We start from the raw sequence: 20690 nt of genomic DNA, 5'->3' as shown, positions 1-20690 counted from the left end.
GAGCAGCAAATAAAGAGATGGCGCGTGGGATGAGACAGAAGATGAGAAGGATGATGTTCGGTAAGGAAGGAGTTAAGCTTCCAAAGCAGGGATGGCCAGCATGGCCCATTTTGCAATTTTCTGCCAAAATATTTTAAATGAAACAGCTGTGTACGAGCAAAACTGCTGAGAATTGTTCCAGCTCCGAGCATGAATCTGAATCACTCATGTTCAGTATTTGACGGGCTGTGTAATTGCTCTAAACCCTATTATCTTCCCTAGCAGTTGTTGAAGTGTCATTAGGATACCTCAAATGAAAGGCTAACTTCGCCTATATACACAATTTTAATAATTGCAGCTTTTTTTTTTTTTTGCTATTTCAAAATGCAAAGCTCTGCTCAAAAAGGGAGGCTCCAGGATTGTAGAACGGGTCAGAGATTTCTGAAGCCAGGCTGGGAAGCTATTATTATGTTTAACGTTCTTTAGATTCTCCTGATCAATTAACCTTTTATGATTTTTTTTTTATTTCCTACCATAGGCAAAGAGGAGAGGGCAAGGCATGCCACAGTCTGCAAACATCATTGAGCACCTACTGTCTGCCAGCTACTCTTTAAGGCTCTGAGGACATAAGGGTGAGCAAACCTGGGAAGGTGGCCACAGTAAGGCTTGTGCTGTCTTACGGTTTATTTATTTCATGTCTCTGCTAGACAGGGAGGGGTTCATGAGGACAGAACTATGTCCTGGCTGTCTCTGTGCCTGCAATATGCCTCCCACCTTAACAAACATTTGTTGAATGCCTGAGTGATGAAGGAACCTGGCTGGAAGACTTGACGATGTGGCCATACACAAGACAGAGGCAGCCCTTGCCTTCTTGGAGCTCTCAGTGTGGGAGAGGATACCAAGATATACGCTGCACAAATACAACAGCAGAACAATGAATGTTCCCAGAGAGGGGCTACCGTATGTTTTGGACAAATAGTCAAAATCAGCACGAAGGTAATTAGCGTTACTCAGGGCACTGAAGGAAGTGTTGTCATAATGAGGTAGAAGCAACATTCACTAAGAAGTGGGAGCGCCTGGTCAGAACTCCAGCCTGGCCATTGACTTGACATTGGAGTTTGGGTGAGTTTTCCCACCTAGAAGATGGAAATGATACTGCTTAATTCTCAAGATGCTGGCGATAGGCAGAGTTCTCTTGACCTCCGCCCCCTAGTGTTATTCCCTAGAGAATTTCCTTCCCTTGAGTGTGGGCATGATCCTCTCTCTATATTTATCTCTATATATCTATTTATCCTATCATCTATCTATATTTATCTACCTAGAAGCATATTTATGTATTATGTGTCTATCAATCAACCTATTATTTATGTTTATCCATCATCTTTATATATGTAAGTATATCTAGATCTGTCCGTATCTATAGCTCTATCTACATGTCTGTCAAGCTACCTATTTACCTTTCTGCCTATGACTCCATCTCATTTGTATACTTCTCTGCAGTCCCCAATCCCCAGGCCATACACCTGTACCGGTCTGCGGCCCATGAAGAAACAGGCTACACAGCCTGAGCCTGAGCTCTACCTCCTGTCCCATTCCCACCATCCCCATCCCCCTATCTGTGGAAAAATTGTCTTCCATGAAACAAATCCCTGGTGCCAAAAAGGTTGGGGTTCTCCTTGCTGGTGCTTGTAGTCAGCAGCCATGCTGAGGAAGCCCATGTGGCAAAGAGCTTGTGAGCAGCTTCTAGAATCTGAGGGTGGCCTCTAAGTGACAATTGACAAAATGCCAGAGCCCTTGTTATTGCCACAAGGAAATGAATTCTGACAACAGCCTGAGGGAGCATAGATGTGGCTCGTTCCCCAGTCTAGCCTCCAAATGAGAGCGCAGCCCAGCTGACACCTCGTACTCTGAGCAGAGGACCCAGCTGAGTCTTGCTTGGACTCCTGACCCACAGACTCTGTGAACTGGTAAATGGGCATAAATCTGCTCAGTCCACAGTAACTTATTTTATAACAATGGGCAACAAACAGACCACTGGTACTATGCCTGGCACACAACAGGTTCTTCTGAAAGTGGAGGTGCCAGAAGGGAGAGGAAGGCAATCAGTTAAACCTTCCTCTCCTCATCCTGTCTGTTCTGTAAACCCCAACAGATGTGGGCTTTCCAGGACCTTCTGCATGTCAGCCCCGCTAAGGCACCTGAATTTGGAATCTGAAATGTGACTCAAGGGCACCTCCTAGCAGGGCAGACGTTCCAGGCGTGTGTTCTCTGGGCTCACTCCCCTCAGTGGTGGCACCTGTTACTGGGAGGTGAGACAAGGAACTGGAGAAACGTCAGGTCTCTGCCCAGACCTGGGAAAGATGAAGCCAACAATGACAGGTGGTTTGCTTCCTCACCACCACCTGACATGGGGGAATGTGGAGCTGGAAAGGGCTCCTCAGCCTTCACCAGAGGGTGCAGTGGCCCTGGGTGGCAAAGCACATGCTTCACCATTGCTTAGAAGATTTTTGCACTTGCCCAGATTTGTGGGCACCAGAAAGGGAGACTGGCTCGCGTCCAGACTCAGCCGGTTGGATTCCAGCGCCACTTCTAAAATGGTTCCAATTTCTCCGATATTCAGAAAACAACTCACTTCCTTCTTCCCTATGTGCAAGGGCACCTCACCCACATCTTGTCACGCTCAGCCCTGAAGGTTCCAGGTCTCCAGTTCTCTGACACATTGAAGAAAACAAGCCTGATTCCAGAGGGTTATTAGAAGAGTGCTATTAACATCATTATCAAGAAGATGGTTAACAGGTTATACTGCTCCAAAAGGCAGACCAAGGGCTTATATCTAGTTTCTCATTTAACCTCCCCAACACTCTTAGAGGGGCCAGATGAATGGCACTGACAGCAGATGAAGAGCCTCAGAGTGCCCAGCCTCCAGAAGGGCAAACTTCCCAACGTCCATGACCTTGGGGAGAGGGATGGGGGCTCCATTACGCACCATGGTGGCATTTACCTCTACCATCCAATCCTTTTCCCAGGGACCTACGAAGACCCTGATTTTGTGATCTTTCCATTGCACAGGGAAGTGTCTGAGCCAGTCACCTCTTGTCAGCCCCTGGCCATCCAAAAAGTATGAGACAGGAGGCTGAAAGCCCAGGCCCTGACCAGAGAGCCCTGAGCAGGCTTTTGTTGGGGGAATGTCCACTCAACTCTTCCTGCCTCACCTCTAATATCGTCCATCACTCCCTGCTGGGCTGGAGCCCTGCCTGGGGTTATTTCAGAAGTCATAAGCACCCAGGGAAGGGTCGGTGTGTCCCCAGAGGTTGGGGCCAGGGAGTTAGCATTGCAGCACTGAGTCTCTTCCAGAACAGGGCCATGTAGCCCTCGCTGGGTTTACAAGGAAGCCTCTTCCTTGACTGGGAGGCCAGTCTCCTGTGGTCAGCAGGGAGCAAGAGAAGCAGCAGCCTTCAACCATGTGTCATATTCATCCCCTTCTGTAATTGTGGGAAGTCATCAGCTTCAAATCTAAGGAGACTGCCCCTGGGGACATCAGGGAGGATGGTGTAATGATTATCTTCACCCAAATGATGGCGGATGACAGCAGCATCTCCCATTTACAGATAGCAATGTGGGGGGGTCTGAAGCCCCAGCCCCCACTACCCAGGGGATGAGCAGACCAATAACAGCAGGAAAAATAATAATTTAGTAGATCGACCACTGCTTACTTATATGGGGAAGGACAGAAAACCTGGCTTCACTGAGCACCCACTGTGCACTGGACTGAACCCCAAGTGCTGTATATCTCCAATCCCACTTCATTCCTGACACGCCCCCTGAGTGAGGTGTTATTTTTATCCCTAGTGTTCCATTTATCCATTGCTGATGACAAACTATTCCAGAATGCACAGACTTAAAATAATAACAGTTGTTTTGGGGGGGCAGGGGTAGATGGGGACAACTTGTCTCTGTGCTACATGGCACAGCTGAGGTGGCTCAAGTGGGGGCCAGTAGATCCACTTCCAAGGTGGCTCACTCAGATGGCTGTTAAGTTAGTGGCAGCTGTCAGCTGGGAGCTCAGTGGGGGCTGTCAGCCTCAAGCCTTGGTTCTTTTCCATGTAGACCTCTCCACGGGCTGCTTGAGTTGCCTCACAACATGGTGGCTGAGTTCCAAAAAGTCCAGGTGGAAACCTCAAGGCTTTATATGTGACCCAGCCTCAGAGGTCCCCAGATGCACTTCTGCCAAGCTCTAGTAGTCAATCAAATCAATAAGGCAAATCCAGATTCAAGGGGAGGGGAATTAGATTCTACCTGTCAACGGGAGGAATAGCAAAGAACATGTAGTCATCCTTAATCTACTGTAATACCTACTTTACAGATGAAGAGACTGAGGTTCTGGAGATGTTTAGCACTTTCGCAGAGGGAGTAGCTAGAAAATAGCAGAGATCCAGATCTAAACTCAGCTCTGAATAAGCTCTAAACAGAAGCTCTTTCTGCCCTCCCAAATAGTGCTTCAAACCAGCAAGCTTATGCTCAGGGTTGGCTGGCTTAGCTAATAGGGCATGTCTGCAGAAATAGGCCCAGGAAGACTGTTAAAAATAAGACCGTATTTGAATTTCTTAAGACTATTTGAGTTTCTCAAGCATTCCATTTCTTTTCTGAGAATCAAAATTGGTCAAAGTTTTCGCAGGTTAAGACTTCATGGGAACAAAACTCAATCGGGCCTAAATGATGAATGTGATCTGGGATAGAGAGATAATTCCTGAATCTGTCCACATCTTCCTTCTCTCAAGCATTCTTGCTCTACTCACTCCCCCCCCCCCAAGACCAGCTGGAGACTTGTAGGTGCCCTGTGCATAGGGATGCTGTGTACAGTTGCTCAAGATGTGCACTGTACAAGAAGATCAGCTGACGGGTGAAAATGGTTGAAACCTAGTCCAAGCTCCTCTCTCCAAGCCCTGTGTCATAGTGTGGGACTGAGTCCATCTGGAGTCAGAGTGGCATTTCCAAATTTGCTCAAAGTAGCCACAGGAGGCTGGCCTGCCAGGAGAGTCTAATATGGGGACAACTTTCAAAATAATCCTACCTAGATATCCTGAGGAAAGGCTGGCCATTTCAGGGGAAAGATAGAGAAGAAAGGCGTGGCGATTTCATCGTCCCTTCTAACATTTTAAGCAGGTCTGCTCTGCCTCCAAACCTGCAAACTCTTTTTTTAGAAAAACAAAAGTTCTTCATTCTTCAGTTATTAGGATGATCTTGTGCAACGGGCAGTTCAGCAACCGTGTTAAAGGTCCTGCCCCTCTTAGGTTCAAGTTCTTGTCTTTCCCTTTACTTTTTGCATGACCTTGGGCCAAGTCCGTAACATCTCAGGGTTTGTCACTTCCCCTGGGAAACAAGGATCCTCATTGTCTGCACTTCATTAAATCTGAAACATGAAAGTATCGCTATGAAAATAAAGCTGCCCATTAAACTGCCACCCTATAATTTTAAGATGTATCCTTATTTCGGAGATAAAAATGGGAACAAAATATGCCTTGGAATTGGTGAAATGTAGTTAAATAACTTGCTTCCCTACATAAAAAGGATGTTGTAAGAGATTAAACAATATGCAAAAAAATAAAATAAAATAAAGGTTTTGCAAGCTAGAAAGCACTCACAGTATTAATTCTTCTTAGCTAAATAAACTTTCAAATGACTTCATTTAAAATACTAATATCCTATGAGATGCTGCACAAGGCTGATAATTGTTTTAATGTACTCACTAAGTAGTTCCAAGAGCTGCCTTTGCAACATTGGAGTATGAATTGTTTTTCTACTTTTTTTTTTTTCTACTTTTATAACATCCCCACTCTCTTATGATTTATTTGTATAGAATCGACTTGCGAGTTTGAATGAGATTCAAGATTTGGGGCTTGATTTACAGTTAGAATTGACTAACATTTGGAAACAATGAACTGTGTTGTATAAACACATAAATACCACAAGAGAAAGCTGAAGTGCTAATTACTGTTGAGGGGAGGGGGCGGGGAAGGAAAAACACCGCAAAAATCCTGCTCAGACCCAGAATTTTCTTCTAATTGCGCTGTGGATTGGGGGAGGGAGAGGAATGCCTCAGAGCCACATTTCTCGTGTTGCTTTGATGGGGAAATGGCTGAGAGGTTTGGATAGAGGTTTCCCTCTGGAAAGAAAAAGAAATATTTTGGAGGCCACCAAAGAACAGTTGGTCCATACATCTCTACATTGGAAAAAAATGGAGTTCTCTGGGGCCTGGAATGTCCTACACCCTCAGGAGGACGAGCTGGCCTGGGTGCTCCGTCTAGCTCCAGGACACAAACTAGGACTTTCTGGGCCATTTGAGCTGGCAGGTTGAGGCTGGAAGTGACCCGTCCAACCCTGGAAAGATAGTTTTCTCATTCCTCAGCCTTCCTGCACGATGCCTCAAATCATAGACGTAGCCCCTCTAAGCCATCCTCATGTCCTTGGGAAGGCTGTCTGATGTCCCTAAACAAGCCAGACCTTGAAATCCGGCAGACTTAAGTTCATACCCTTCCCAGAAGTTTGTCACTGGAATTTTCCATACCACAATTTCCTTATCTGTAAAGCTACATGAGCAAATGGAGGAAAAGTGTCCATGTGAGTGACAGGAACAGAGTGGACCTTCATTAAAGTGTTCCAAGCAGGAACCCCAATGGAACTCTCAGACTCATCCTTCAACCAGTATTTGCTAACTGCCCCCACAATGCACCAGGCACCGGCTGAGTGTTGGGGATCCTGCAAAGAAGACAACAGATCTGGTGGGCAGAGGCCCCCACAAAACTCATGGTCCAGGGTTGAGAGATAATGAACAAATAGGCAAACAAACAGGATGAACTCAAGTGTGTAAGAAGGGCTACCAAGAAAATGAAGCTAGGTAGGGGGCCGGCGAGAGGCCTGGTGGAGGGGGCCATGGTGCCACTTTAGGAAAGGCGGCCAGGGGAGCTCGTGCCCTCAAGGTAGTCAGCTCCCCCATCTGTGATCCTCCAGCCCAAAGGTTCTCAGTTGGGGGTTATTTTGCATCACCCCCAGAGGTTCTCTAGAGATATTATTATTCCTAGGAGAAGGAAGGAGTGGCTCCTGGCACCTAGAAGGTAGAGGCCAGGGACATTTTCTACAGCTACAATGCCCAGGGCAGCCCCCCGAAAATAAAGGACTATCCAGCCCCAATGTCAACAGTGCTCAGGTTGAGAAATCCCAACCTAATGTGTTATCACATGTCATTTCATAACATGTGACAGAGCTGATGATCGTGGAGACCTCTCGGTGGCAGAGACCTGGCTAAATAACAGACCCACCCTCATCATGGCTCACAACAGGGTGATATCAGCCCTGCCACAGCCCTGATCCACGGTCTGCAGGTGTGCAGCAACCCCCACCCACACATGAGCACTGCACAGCTCGGCTTCACACCAGGTGAAGCTGCGGCTCTGGTTATCCCAGCAAAGCCTACTCCACTAACCAGAAAATGTTTTAAAAAATCAAAATAGAAATCTGGGGCTGGCTGTAGCCTATTTAGGGGGAAATGGATTTAGAAATACTTCTAGAACAGGGCAGCTCCAATTCAATAATAGACACGGTCAGGTCCAATAAGTGCATCCCTTCCCTCCAAGTTGCAGGATTTACATGAAGTTAAAGGTAAAATGGGAAGCAGGGAATGACGCTGCTTCCAACAGGGACATAGGATGTGCAGGGAGTGACACCTGGAAGCCAGACGGTGAAGGAGGAAGAGCAAAGTCACACAGAGGGAGAAGGGGGCATGTGGATCCTGGCGAAACATACCTCACCCACACCTCACCTCCACAAACGCTCTGGACACCTCTGCATTGCACCACACTGCCGATGGTCTCTTGCCCAATACCCACCCCTCTCATTCCACACCACCAGCCTCTGATTCTGTTTGAAAGATGCTGTGTTCAGCCCCAAGACTGGCCAAAATTGGCCCAGCCCATCCCTTTCCTTTTTGCCAGCAATTGGAGTAAGAACAGGCATATGACCCTATTCCGGTCTGTAAGTTAGAAGGGCAAGTTGGCTTGGGAGATTCTGGGAAAGGTTTTCCTCGCTGACAAAGCAGAGAGTCATGTGACCAGAAAGTCTTTTTGTTGTTCTTATTGTTCTAACCACAACCCTCTTCTCTCCTTTCTGGGAAACAGGCTTATGAGGGAGGACGTGATGTTTGAAGCTGTGGCAGCCATTTTGTGACCATGAGGAAAATTTCTCCAACATACTGAGGAGGAAACAGAAAGGATCTCAGTCCTCAACAACATTGCTGAGCCCTAAACCAAGTTTGAAGACTTAAGACTTTTTGTTCTGTAAGAAAAATGGACTCATTGTTTAAGACTCTGTTGGCTATTCAGTCAGCAGTATCCCTAAGTATCTTAAATAACATGGCTCCTTTTTATAATGATACATCTCAGAAATACGTCTTTCCCCAGAGTTCAAGGATTTGAAAAGTGTCAAGTGTAAAATAAACAAAGCACCAGTTATATTTAGAAATGTCCTTATTCTGGAACAATGTCTCCTACTCCTGAGAGTCCTCCAAGGGGAACTTCCTATTCTATTTCACTGCATCCAGAGTCACATGATCTGTCACACCTACCACCTGTGGTTTTGTACAGCAATCCAGTGCTTTATTCACAGACTCACTCACAGACTCTTGGTTTTGGAAAATTCGAGCTGATTCTCTCCATAAGCTCCTCATTCATTGCCCATGAGCTCCACCCACACCCCAGGTAGGCCTGGTGAGTACAGACTCAGGGAGCAGCCCTTCTTAATCCCTTCCTTTTTGGAGTGAGCTGCCCACAGAAGGTTTACATTCTGGTCTGCTCTTCCATGAACCTGTGGAGTTAAAGGTGAGGCTGAGTTCAGTGAACAGACTCTATTACAGCTACTTCAAGAAAGAAGGTATTTATTACAGGATATTACATGGGTATGGAATTGTAGAAAGAGCTGAAGAACCAGAGCTTTCAGGAATGACTCCCAAAGCCACACAGCTGAACAGGACCCCTGAGGTGGCTGCTGCCTCTTCCAGGAATCCTGAGCCGGGCAGCCCCAGGACCTTACCTCCTCTGCCACAATCAGGGAACTGCCCCCTCCTTCTGATTCCCCGGGACCATGTGGGCCTGCCAGAGTCTGCACCAGCAAAGCGTCTCATACTAGACCCACTTCTCAAGCCCCATGCTGCACAGCGAGGCTGTTGAAATGACTGCAGAGAAACCACGTGCCTTGGAAACATGCCAGCCAGCAGAAGTGGCCTCGCCTCATGCCAAGCTTCTCATCACATGTGAATTTGTCTGCTTGACGAAACCTGAATCCCATGCAGATCTAGCTGCAAGGGAGTCCTGACACAAATTCCCAGCTTTTTGGCCTCTGTAGGACAGGGAGGCACATGGGAAGGAGGGCAGGATGATGAGTTCATATTCTCCATATACAGTCGCAGAGTGGTTATGGGCATAAACGCTACCTCAGCCTATGTGCGTTCAAACCCAGTTCTGCCATGTTTTAGTCCAGTGGTTTCAAACTTTAGAGAAGCTGAAGGTGCCCAATAGGCCCCTCTTAAAATACTAAAGTAGCTAAAGATTAGACAGGGACAGCAGTGGTTAGGATGGGGAGTATGCATTAGATTCTGCACAGAGCAACAAATAATGGAATAGACCCAAATTCTTTAACGATAGCATGGTAGAGAGGCCTGGTTTGGTTTTGGATGGGGACTAGTGACAGTGAAGGAAACAGGAGGTGGTTCCTGTCTGCATCTGTGCACTCCCTCTGCCTCCTAGGGTCTCCCCTGCCCATCATCCCTGAACCTGTGTTCTCTGAAAGCCATCTGGCTGGGAAGGCCCAAATGAGAAGGTGTCCACAGGCCATGCCTGGCTTCAAGCATAATTCTGTGTCCTGTCAGGAAGCTGGCCTGACAACTGACAAAAAAGAAATGTAATTAGATGTCAGTGAAAAGGAATATGGCAGGCCATGGGCTGACGTGCCACGATGGTTGTCAAGACCCTTGCCCCCCAGCTGCCAATCAAGCCTTGTTGCCCCTGTGGCATGATGGACCCACAGGGAGCCGGCAGCAGACACAGAGACTAAGGAAGCAGAGGGGTCAGTGCACCTGGGAGAGCTTTGGCCATGCCCTTGAGGATCTGAGAACTTTTCCCTGAAGGCTGGAGGGCCCCTGGGAAATTCCTCTGGCTAGTGGTCCCAAGGCCTGTGAGAAAAGTGGCCTTGGGACCAAAACCCTCAGGGACACTTGACTTACATCCTGGTCTGGCCTCCAGGAACCCTGAGATGAGAGATGATTTGCTTGATCCTCCTAAGGCTTCTTCTGAACAAGGACAGCTACCATTTCACAGAGTTCTTACTACGCAAAGGGCTATGCTAATGGTTCTTTATTAGATTATCTCACAACTGGCCAAGCCTGCCATTGTCTCCCAGTGTCTGTTTCCCCTTCGTGGGCAGCTGTGAACTGTTGTCTCCAAACCCCACTCCTGGACTCCAGCTCCCACTCCAGACGCAGGCCCGTGGTAGCCCAGAGAACCCACTTTTCCGTTTCCTTTGCTGCTAAGTTCAGCCACGTGGCACGTTCTAGCCAATGGGAAGTGGGTGGCAGAGCTGCATGGACTTATAGACCATTAAAAAAATCAGCCTCTATTTCCCATCTCCTCCTGCTGTAGGCTGCCAACGGGAGGAAGAGTCAGCTTCATGGTGGGGCAGCACGCCGGTGGGTGACAAGGCAGCAGGGTAGAAGGAATGTCAGTCCCCAGACAACCCCGTGGGGCAGAGCTTCCCTGGGCCACCCACCTCTGGACGCTTACAGGAGGGAAAAACACAGGTGTGGCTGGTTTGTTCCAGCATCTTAGCTCCTGTGCGCAGACTAATACACACCTCCATCTTTACAATCACCTTGAGAGACAGGGATGGTTTTCTTCCCATTTTACGGAGGACTTCGGGGTTCAGAGGTCAAGTGGCTTCTCCAAGTCAAAGCAGGAAGAAGCAGCAGAGCTGGGACGTCATCTTCATTTTTGGCTATGACCAAAGCTCGTGCGCTTATCTGCTACTCAGAGCTCAAGCTTCCTGACAAGAGTGTCTCTGGTGCTGACTCTGAAAAAGTTGGAAACAAGAGCCTGATGTGTCCCAAGGTGAGTGCTGGAAGCTTCCGGGATCAGGACTCCGTAAATAGGGTCAAGGTGTCGACATTTGTTATTTTTGTCCCTGCACCTCCAGTTCACGAGGTTCAAGCTGGGTGACCCCACTGGGCCCTCTGTTCCTGGCACTGGAGTTTTGGGTAGCGAAACACAAAGTCTTAAGAGCATAGAGGCCATTTGACCCGATGGCAGAACCCTGATGAGACCGTCCATAGGTCTTTGCTCCCTGGTCTCCTGGCTGCCCGAGTCCTGCCTCTTGTGAACATGCTCATCAGCCATCCCTGTCATTCAAAGAGCTCATCCCATCCCCTGAATCAATTCCCTCTTCCTTACAGTTTTCCCAGACCCCTCCCCTACAGAGCTGTTGGAGCCAAGGGCAGAGTGGGGATGGCACAGACCATGTCTAAAGATGCCATCTAGGGTCAAACCGCACTACCTGGGAGCCTGGAGCTAGACTCAGAGGCAAAAGTGGCCAGGTTAGAGCTGTGGGTGGGGGATGGGACAGGAGGCCAGGTGGGGCTACAGGGAGGAACAAGCAGGGCTGGGGGTGGGGGGTAAAGGTAGGGCCTGGGTGGGGCGGGGGGGCAGCACCTCCATGGTTCTGGGGTGTGGGTGGGTTTGGATAAAATGCTCCACCTTCACTGGGGGCTGGGATCTGCCCTGAGGCTCCTTAAGTCCTGGCACACGGACCAGGCTGGGTAAGGAAGGCCATCTTGGCTCTCACCTGCTAATTGCATCTCATGGCTCCAAAGCAGGAGTGTGGAGCCTCAGCCCAGCCCAGAGGGGAAGGCAGAGCAGTGAGGCCTCCATCCCCGCTCCAGGCCATGAAAGCAGCACTGGGAAGCACAGTTGTAAAGCACCAGAGTGACTCCCAAGAGGAACCTGGATTTATGGGGCCCCCTCACGGCTCTACCTCATTTCAGATGCAGAGACCGAGCTGGGGCATCACTCACAGAGGACAACCCCAGCCTCGGGCACTTGGGGCTGAGCTCTCACTCCAGGGGGGTGGCAGCACTGGTTGCCTCCCACCAGCTCAGCGGGCTCCACGCAATTCAGGCAGAAGGAGGATGGCAGCTTCAGGGCCTTACTCCCTGTCCCCTGGTCCTGCTCCAGGGGCCTCCAATGATGGCCCTTCTGAATCCTGAGTATCAGGGCTGACTAGTACTCTGGGGACATAGGGATATTCAGGTCTGGAACTCATTGGCCATGGGGACAGCAGAGGACAGTGGTGAAGAACCCCACTGGCTACGTCTTGGTCTGAATCCTCCCTCTGCTAAGCATCACCTGGTGACTTAGGACAGACTCACTTCCCTTCTCTGAGCTTCCCTTTCCTCATCTGTAAAATGGGGACACTGATACGTCCTCATCAGGACACCGTGCAGATGAAGGGAGACCTTTAGGCAGGTATTTGCCTCAGTTACTGGTAGCCATGATGTAATGTTGGGCATGGAATGAAAAGCTCTCCCTTTTCTTGGAAGTCACATCTGTCTACCTAATCTGTCGAGGTCAGAGAGCCATGTTTCCATGTTAGCACTGAGGGAATCAAGCCGGGAGAGGTCAGGGGACTTTCTGGAGCTGCCTGGTGGGTTGGGGGCAGGCCCAGGATTTGAGCCAGTGCTGCCCTCTCACTTCTTATTCCATCAAGCATCCGCCCAAGAAAATGATGACAAGAACGAGGGGCCTCCCTGCTGGGGCTCTTTGCGTCAGTCTCCTTGTTCCATTAACGGCTGCATTTGACCCTTAAAGGAGCCAGCTGGCCAAACAGGGTCAGGCCCTATAGACATGTCCCCATTGCAAACTGGCAGGGTGGGAACTGCGCATGTAGACGGCTGCGCTGGGCAGTGTCCAGTGAGCCTGTCACCACGGGAGCAGGTGTTTCAGCCTCAGCCTCAGCACTGCTGCCCTCTGGGGCCAGATGCTTCTTCGTCCTGGGGGCTGTTCTGGCCAGCATAGGTTGTTTGGCAGCATCCTAGGTCTCTACTCTTCAGATTCCAGTAGCATCCCCCCCTCCCCCCGCCCAACCCAGCTGTGACAAGCAAACAAGTCTCCAGATATTGCCTGATGTTCCCTGGGCGGGGATGGGGGGACAGAGTTGCCCTCCATCCCTGCTGAAAATCACTGCATGGGGAGAGTTGAAGAAAGCTTCCCAGAAGAGATTATTTTGAAAAGCAGGATGTGCAGAGGATGGTTCTGAAAAGGTCCTGAGGACGGCCCTCTTTAGTGCAGAGGACGGGAGGTGGAAGACAGATCCTACAGCAAGCCCCAGGTCTGTAAACTCACCAGTGTCCATCCCAGCAGGCTGTCACAGCCTTCCTGATAAATGGCCACCATCCTGAGAGGCCCCTGCTCTCCTGCTGGAAAATGGAGGTTGGAGGAAGATGGCCCCAGCAAAATCACCACACCTCCCTTGCAATCTTAGGAGCTCTCAGAAAGGCCTAAAGCAGTGGTTTTCAACCTTTTCTATCTCACAGCACACTTGAACCTACAGTTAAACTTCTGCGGCATACTTAAATTATGTTGATCAAAAAAGTGAAGAAAGAATACACTTATTATGCTTTGAACATCTTTCTAAAATAATTTAATTAATGATCTTCAAAAATTTGGACGGCACACCAGTTAAAAATCACTGGCCTAAGGTGAAGGGACTCGGCTAACCCCCTCACACCTGGAGCAGACCTGTACGTGCATACCTCTGGCAACAGGTATGCAGGTAACATTCATCACAACCACATGGCCTTTTTCCTGGTCTTGACTCCCTAAAGTCAGAAAAGTGAAAAATTTCCCCCACGGAGCTTGTTGAGATGCTATAGAGAGGACCTTGGGGTGCTGAAACTCCCCAAGAGGGCCGTGCTTGGCTTTAGAGGGCCGCCTGTCACGAAGGTCAGGATTCAGAGCAGGCCTCTGTCTGCCGGCATGGTTGGGTTCATTCATCCTAACGCCACGGTCCTCGCTTGTGGTTGTTTTTCTCCCCCACTTTTTCCTTTGAGATAAAATTCACAAATCATAAAATTCACCCCTTTCAGTGGTTTTTAGAATATTGCCAAGATTGTGTAACTATCACCACCGCTACCTAATTCCAGAAGGTTTTAATCACTCCATCCAAGACACCTCTACCCATTAGCAGGCATTCCTCATTTCCCCTCCTTCAGCCTCTGGCAACTCCTAATCTTCATAGATTTCTCTCTCCTGGACATTGCCCACGAACACAATCACACATGTACAGACACACATGTAGTCTGTATGTTGTGCGTGGCTTCCTTTACTGAGCATAATGTTTTTAAGGGACATCCATGTATCAGTAGTACTTCATTCTTTGACGGCTCAAAAATATTCCATTATATGGGTAGAACACATCTTGCTTATCCATCTTTCTGTTGATGGGTGTTTGGGTTGTCCGTACATTCTGGCTATTATAAATGGTGCTACTGTGAACATTCACGTCCAAGGATTTGTGAGGAACCACGTTTTCAGTTCTCATGGATACGTGCTTAGGAATGGAACTGCTGAGTCATAGGTGAGTCTTGGTTTTGAGATCATAAAACCTTGACATTTGCCACAGTAGGCTTGGGATTCTGGGCTACCCTCAATCTCTGTCATCTTCCCATCTGGCTCCCTCCGAGACTACCATCCCATTCACAACACATCCAAGTCTTGAGTCCCCATGACTCTAGTACTTTGCTAGGGATACAGATATTCTGACAGCATCTCCAAAATTCAGTGGAAGAAACATGTCAGATATTTATAACTTCAATATGGCCTTTGGGGACATCTATTATCTAATGCTGTTTCGTTAGAAGAACATGAACATATAAAAATGAACTCAGGGAAAGGAATTCTGATCAAGGTCTCCAAGGCTTCCTGTAAAATATGGTGTAAGATTTCTGAAATGAAACTAAATTGTACATTAAATTTTTTATTTTATTAAAGCCTACTTTTCAAAAAAAAAAAATGTTCTTAAGGGCCTTCCAGATAAAAGTCAAATCCACTTTTTAATTATATCCTGAGCCCATCATCACAGGAGAAATTTTGTTTTCTTGACATCAACTTGATCTGATTAAGTTAATGGTCTAGGAGGTAATAACGTCCCCTCTTTGCAGACCTGGCTCTGGCCAAGCCCATTTCTGATCATTTTAACAACTCGACTGGGTCCTCTAAAAATTAAATGGAAGTTAGCCTCAGACCTGGAGGTACTTTTCCATTCATTTACCGCCGGACCACATCAATGTTCTAAAGAGGTTTCAAGAGTTACTCCTTTCTGAATAATTTATCATAGCTAATGAAAGCTTTAAAAATCAGCTAACATGAAAGCGGAACAGTCAATCCCACAGGTGTCCCAAATGAAGCCTTTCTGGGCAGCAGAGATGAAAATACCCATTTCAATTTCTGCAGCCCCCAAGCGATTCAGTTGATGGAGTTCATCTCAACAAGAATGCTTTGCACATCTACTCTAAACACATACTGTGCAAATTAGATATAAAGTACTATTGAGAGGATGTATTAGGCAGCATGGGACGGGTTATACTGTAGTAACAAACAGGCCCACAAATGCCAGTAGTTTAAAATAACAAACACAATCTTACTGAGTCTCTGTTTCTCTAACTCTCAAAAAGAAAGTAAAGTTCATCTCTGAGGAATATTAATTTCTGCATGGAGAGGAGGATGTTTACTGACTAGCTTTATAAGTTGTTTGGATACTGAACTACTTTATTATTTTCTAGCTTTTAAGTAAAGGGCTTCATGAGACGGTGGGCTCTCCCCCAAGACAACCAGCAATGTAAAGACAGGACCATGATTTGGGGGGCTTTCCCACTGGATTTGGTGCCTTGTCCCAGGGCAAGCAGAGAACAGGTGATCTGACATTGTATAAGAGGCAGCAGAGTGGGGTGCAGACGGAGGTTACAAGCATGGGTCCAGATTCTGCCTCTGGCAATCCCAACCTGTGTTACCGCCCTGTGCCTCAGTTTCCCCACCTGTAAAGTAGAGAAAATATTACTCTATCCTTCCTGGTGTATTAGGAAGAGTAATCACATTAGTGCCTAGAAGCATCTCGAAGGGTTCCTTGGCCCATCACAGGTGCCATATCACAGTTTTCGATAAGTAAATGCTGAGAGCTGGTACCTTTTGATTATTTAAAAATAATCCTTTTAAGGATTGTTTCATTAAATCCTCGCAATGAATCAATGTAGTAGCTATACAAGGCCCATTTTTCAGATGAGCAAACTGTGACTTGGAGACTTGCCTGGGCTCTGATAACTAATCAGGGGTGAAGCCAAAATCTGAACCTGGCCCTTCCCAACTCTAGGGTTGACGCTCTGTGCTTAGAAGCTATAGACCCTCTATTTGCAGAATAGACTAAAAAGAAGAAAAAAGGCTGGTGAGATAAGTAATAGGCCTGAGCGAGACTGCGCTCCCTTTCCCTGATTTGAAGTGTTGTGAGCTCCATACTGTGTTCCCTCACCTGTTCACACCCTGGGTTCCAAAGTGCCCTATGATCCCTTCCTCAACTGGCTTCCGAGAGTCTCCCACACCGTTCCTCCCCTTAGCACATCCTGGAAAAAACCCTGCTAAGTGAAGAACGGCACTGCCCTGTCCCTTTCTCCCTCTGCGTTTGCTACCCTAGTGGCCACCAAGAGGGCCACAGAGCTCACATCACTGCTGCCAGTGACACTGCCTCCGTCTGCACATTTGGGCATTTTCCTTGCACAGCTTGCCTGAGAGCTGCTGTCACCACTGAGCTGACCCGGGTCTCACTTCTCTTTGCACAGTCATGCGACAGAGACGGGGGCAGGTCACACCATCTGTTGGAATCTCTTTCTTCCTTCAGTAAAGGTGGTGTCTTTCTTAAACTCACCTCACTAATTTCTTGCTCCTTCAGGGGACAGGGGGTGAGGTCTGCTGAAGTTACGTCAAAGCCAGTACAGTCTTTCCACCCCTGGGGGGGCAGTGCTGCAGATCTAGGGATGTGTGGCCTTTTGCCCCTTGGTAGATAATGGTCAGCAATTCTGGTTGACACTCTGGGGACGGCTGCCGAGGTTTCATTTCGGATGCCGTGGGAATTTTTAGGGATTTCCACATCTTCGTTGCTTCCTGTCTGGGTTAGATTGAAGGCAGAAATCCCCCCCGGGGTTTCCACGAAATGAGTGACCCTCTTACTGACTCTTGACCACCACTCTCACAAGAGATGCTTACGATAACCTTGGGGGTGTGGGTTGGGTCTAGGAGGCCACCTCCAAATCAGGCTGTGTCCTTAGGAGCCTGGGACAGGAGAGCAGAAGCTCGGGGTGAGATTTCAGCAAATGCCACTTATATAACTGCTCATGAACAAAAGGTCAGGCGTATGATTACGTAGAAAAAAACCAATTTTGTTTTTAATTTCCTCAGGTGGAGGCTGCAGGCTGTCTGGCTTCATAAGGTGCTGATGGGCGGGAGCAGCCTGGGACAGGGAGCCACACAGAGGGCACCCTTGGGGGCTACCTAGGGGGTCCTGCACCTCAAGAGTCTCAAAGTCATTTGTTTCCATGTAGGCAGACATGATTACCAGCAACCACATGACATAAGCTGGACCCTGTTTAGATCCATCTTGAGCCACAGAGAAAGCTCTTACCAGGAAGAATAAAAGCAAATGTTTATCGAACACTTAGTCTATGCCATGAGCCATTCTAAGCAGAGACACACTCACTTAATCACCACAGTAGCCCCATAAGCAGGTGGGCAGATACAGAGAGAGGGCAGATAATTTGAGGTCACAGAGCTAATGCAGGGAGGCAGGGTCCAAACCCAACTAGTCTGGCTCTAGGTCCTCAACCCCTAACTTCTAAAGGGCATGGGGCAGAGGGATGCAGAAGTCAGCCACGAAGCCTAAGGACACGCTCTGAATGTGTTAAGAGTCTCCTCAAAGGAGGCTGGGGAGGCCTGGTGTGGTGGCTCATGCCTGTAATCCTCAGGAGGCTGAGATAGGAAGATCACTTGAGGCCAGGAGTTCAAGAACAGCCTGAGCAACACAGTGAGACCCCATCTCTACAAAAAATACAGTAATTAGCCAGGACCGCACTTGTCGTCCCAACTACTCAGGAGGCTGAGGCAGAGGATCACTTGAGCCCAGGAGTTCGAGGTTGCTGTAAGTTATGATGATGCCACAGCACTCTGTGGGTCTCTGAGGCCCCCCCGTCAAACCTGTCCTTCCTCTGTCCACCAAAGGCAAGCTACCCCCAGAGATCCTATCACTGAGACTCAATTTCCTCAGCCATCATTTCCTTCCAAGACCACTGCAGTGGGTCTCCTAACAGGTCCATGACTCCAGGTTGTCCTCCTCCCTGTCACTGTGGCGGGGAGGGGTCTATCCCTGTCCTGCTGAAAGCCATCAGGAGCCCTCACCACTTTGGCACAGCACACACAGACTTCCCTATCCTGACCTCTACCTCCTCCGGCTGCCTTCCTAATGCAGTCACACCAACCACACCCCAGAGTTGAATGCATTGCACTCTCCCTGCCTCTGAGCCTTTGCACATGCTGTTCCTCATACTTGGCACACCTTTCCCTGTGTCCTCTGGCTCCTCACAATGCTAAGGGTCTTCTCCCTGTGGAAGCCACCTGACTTACAGGTAGAGGTCAGAAATGCTCTGAGTTTCCACTGCATCTGGGAGATGGCCACAGAGTTTTTCTCAGTGTCACTGATACTCTTGTCTGCTTGCCTTAATGAATGACCATGGGACTCTCACAGGTAGGGCTGCTAGCTCTTGTGTTTTTACTTCCTTACCCCTCGGCATGGTATCTGGCACACAGTAGTTGATTAATAAATAACCACTAACTGAATGAAGGAGTGGATGGCCACCCCTGGATGATCTACCTTTCCACCCAGGTGGCAATTCTGAGTCATGTCCACCATGTGACAGCCGCCGGCAGTCCCGTGCTTAGGTGGGTGGCGGTGGGGAAAGGTACGGGAGGCAGGAGGAACATGAAAGGGGCCGGAGCGGGGGTTTGAAAGTGTAGCCACAGTCATGTCGATTGAAGTCCCCAAAGCACTGACCAAGGTCACGCTGGCTAATGTAGCTGCTCCTCTGCAAAGGAGAGTTCCACCCCCGTGGCCGGCAGATCACACAGCAGCGACAGCGATCCCACAGCTGCTGCTGCCGGAATCACACGTGCAGGTGAGAGTGAAGCAGTGTGTGCTCGGAGAGCAAAGGCCGGTGGCTCCTGCCTCCTGCCCTGGCACCATGCCGGGGAGGCCGGGAGCCGTTCTCTATGCCAGGATGTTCCGGAAGCCTGCCCAGCTCTGCTGCCACTTCGGCTTCTGTGTTCTCCTGGCGACTGGGTCCACTCTCGCCGTCCTCAGTGGACATCCAGGGCATTTTCACGGCAGTGTTATCAGGTGCTCTATGGGCAAGTTGAAAGAGATGATGGGGGACCAGAGACAGGTGTGGGGACTAGGGTGACATTGCTCTACCCCAGTCTGATAAGTGGAGTGTTGGTTCCTGGGCCCACTAGTGCTGAGGAGGGCATTTGGGATGGGGACACAGGCCCGTCAACAGGCAAGATTGGAAATCCAGGGTCATGTCAGGGTGAGCCCCTAGGTGGTATTTTGGGACCGAGGAAGAAGTAAGCAGAGCTGTTCCAATATGGAAGTGGTGATGACTCAGCCACTGACCTGGCCCCCCCACTACAAGCTCTGCTTCTCGATGGTGACATCTTAATAAAGCACCCCAGGAGAAAGGCTGTCCGGCAGATTAATGGTGACAGGACAGAGTTCAAAGCAGGCTGGCATCTGATGATTTAGAAGCATCTCAAGGCCGTTCTGAGCACTGGGCTCTCTGTTAAGGGCAAGGTGAGCAGAAGAGGGAACGTGCAAGACAGGATGAGGCTGGGAAGGAGAGGAAGCCGCGGGGATGCAATCCAGGCCTGGTCTCTCCCTCACCCCCCACTCTACTTGACCTAGACCTAGTGGGGAAGACCACCAGGCGACAGCCATTCGGACAATCAAATGACTTCCAACCAATGATTAAGGTTAACAAAAAGCCCCTTCCCTATTTAGGATGCTGTGAACTTTCTGGAACCAGATAGTGGTGATGGCTGCACACCTTGGCGAACATGCTAAAAATCACCGAATCGTACACTTTAAAATGGTGAATTTTACGGTACATGAATTATATCACACTATCAAAAGTGGGAAATGTCCCTTTATTCCATCTATATCCCAACCTGGGTCAAGAAATTCAAGGAACCAAAATATGGCAAGTGGGTTACAGGAGACCAAAATGTGCAAAGAAAGGAAACCAGCAAAATAATCCTTTGAAAAATGGTGGTGAGATGGTGTCATCTACTGGATGCCTGGAGCAGCCTGCAGCCAGGGCAAAAACTTCAGTTAAGCAAAAACCCTTACCGTGAGCCAGATACTGTCTCGGCTTCAGGGATGTAAAATAAATAAATAAATAAATAAATAAAGAGATGAGATCCCTTGTCTTTGGGGTAATGTGGGAGAATAAGGTAAGAGGTACCTTGTGCATGGGGCAGAAAGCACCACAGGCAGTGGGGAAGGAGGTGGTTTAGTTCTCAGGAAGC

General features: G+C 48.7%; 1 protein-coding gene and 1 long non-coding RNA gene across 4 annotated transcripts in view; both read right to left on the bottom strand.

Moving 5' to 3' along the window:
- Window positions 1-20690, bottom strand: part of KAZN (kazrin, periplakin interacting protein) — a 1031394-nt gene that overhangs the window by 238258 nt on the left and 772446 nt on the right. The gene's annotated exons all lie outside the window — the stretch shown is intronic.
- On the bottom strand, window positions 8513-19287 carry LOC128574911 (uncharacterized). Its single transcript, XR_008376878.1, has 3 exons — window positions 19162-19287; window positions 10876-11091; window positions 8513-8835 (listed from the first exon to the last, which is right to left on the bottom strand). It is a non-coding gene; the product is annotated as an uncharacterized LOC128574911 (long non-coding RNA).

This window comes from Nycticebus coucang, chromosome 22 (genome assembly GCF_027406575.1).
Source record: "Nycticebus coucang isolate mNycCou1 chromosome 22, mNycCou1.pri, whole genome shotgun sequence".
Lineage (NCBI taxonomy): Eukaryota > Metazoa > Chordata > Mammalia > Primates > Lorisidae > Nycticebus > Nycticebus coucang.
Note: the sequence above shows the minus strand (reverse complement) of the source record. Positions and strands in the feature narration are given on the sequence as shown.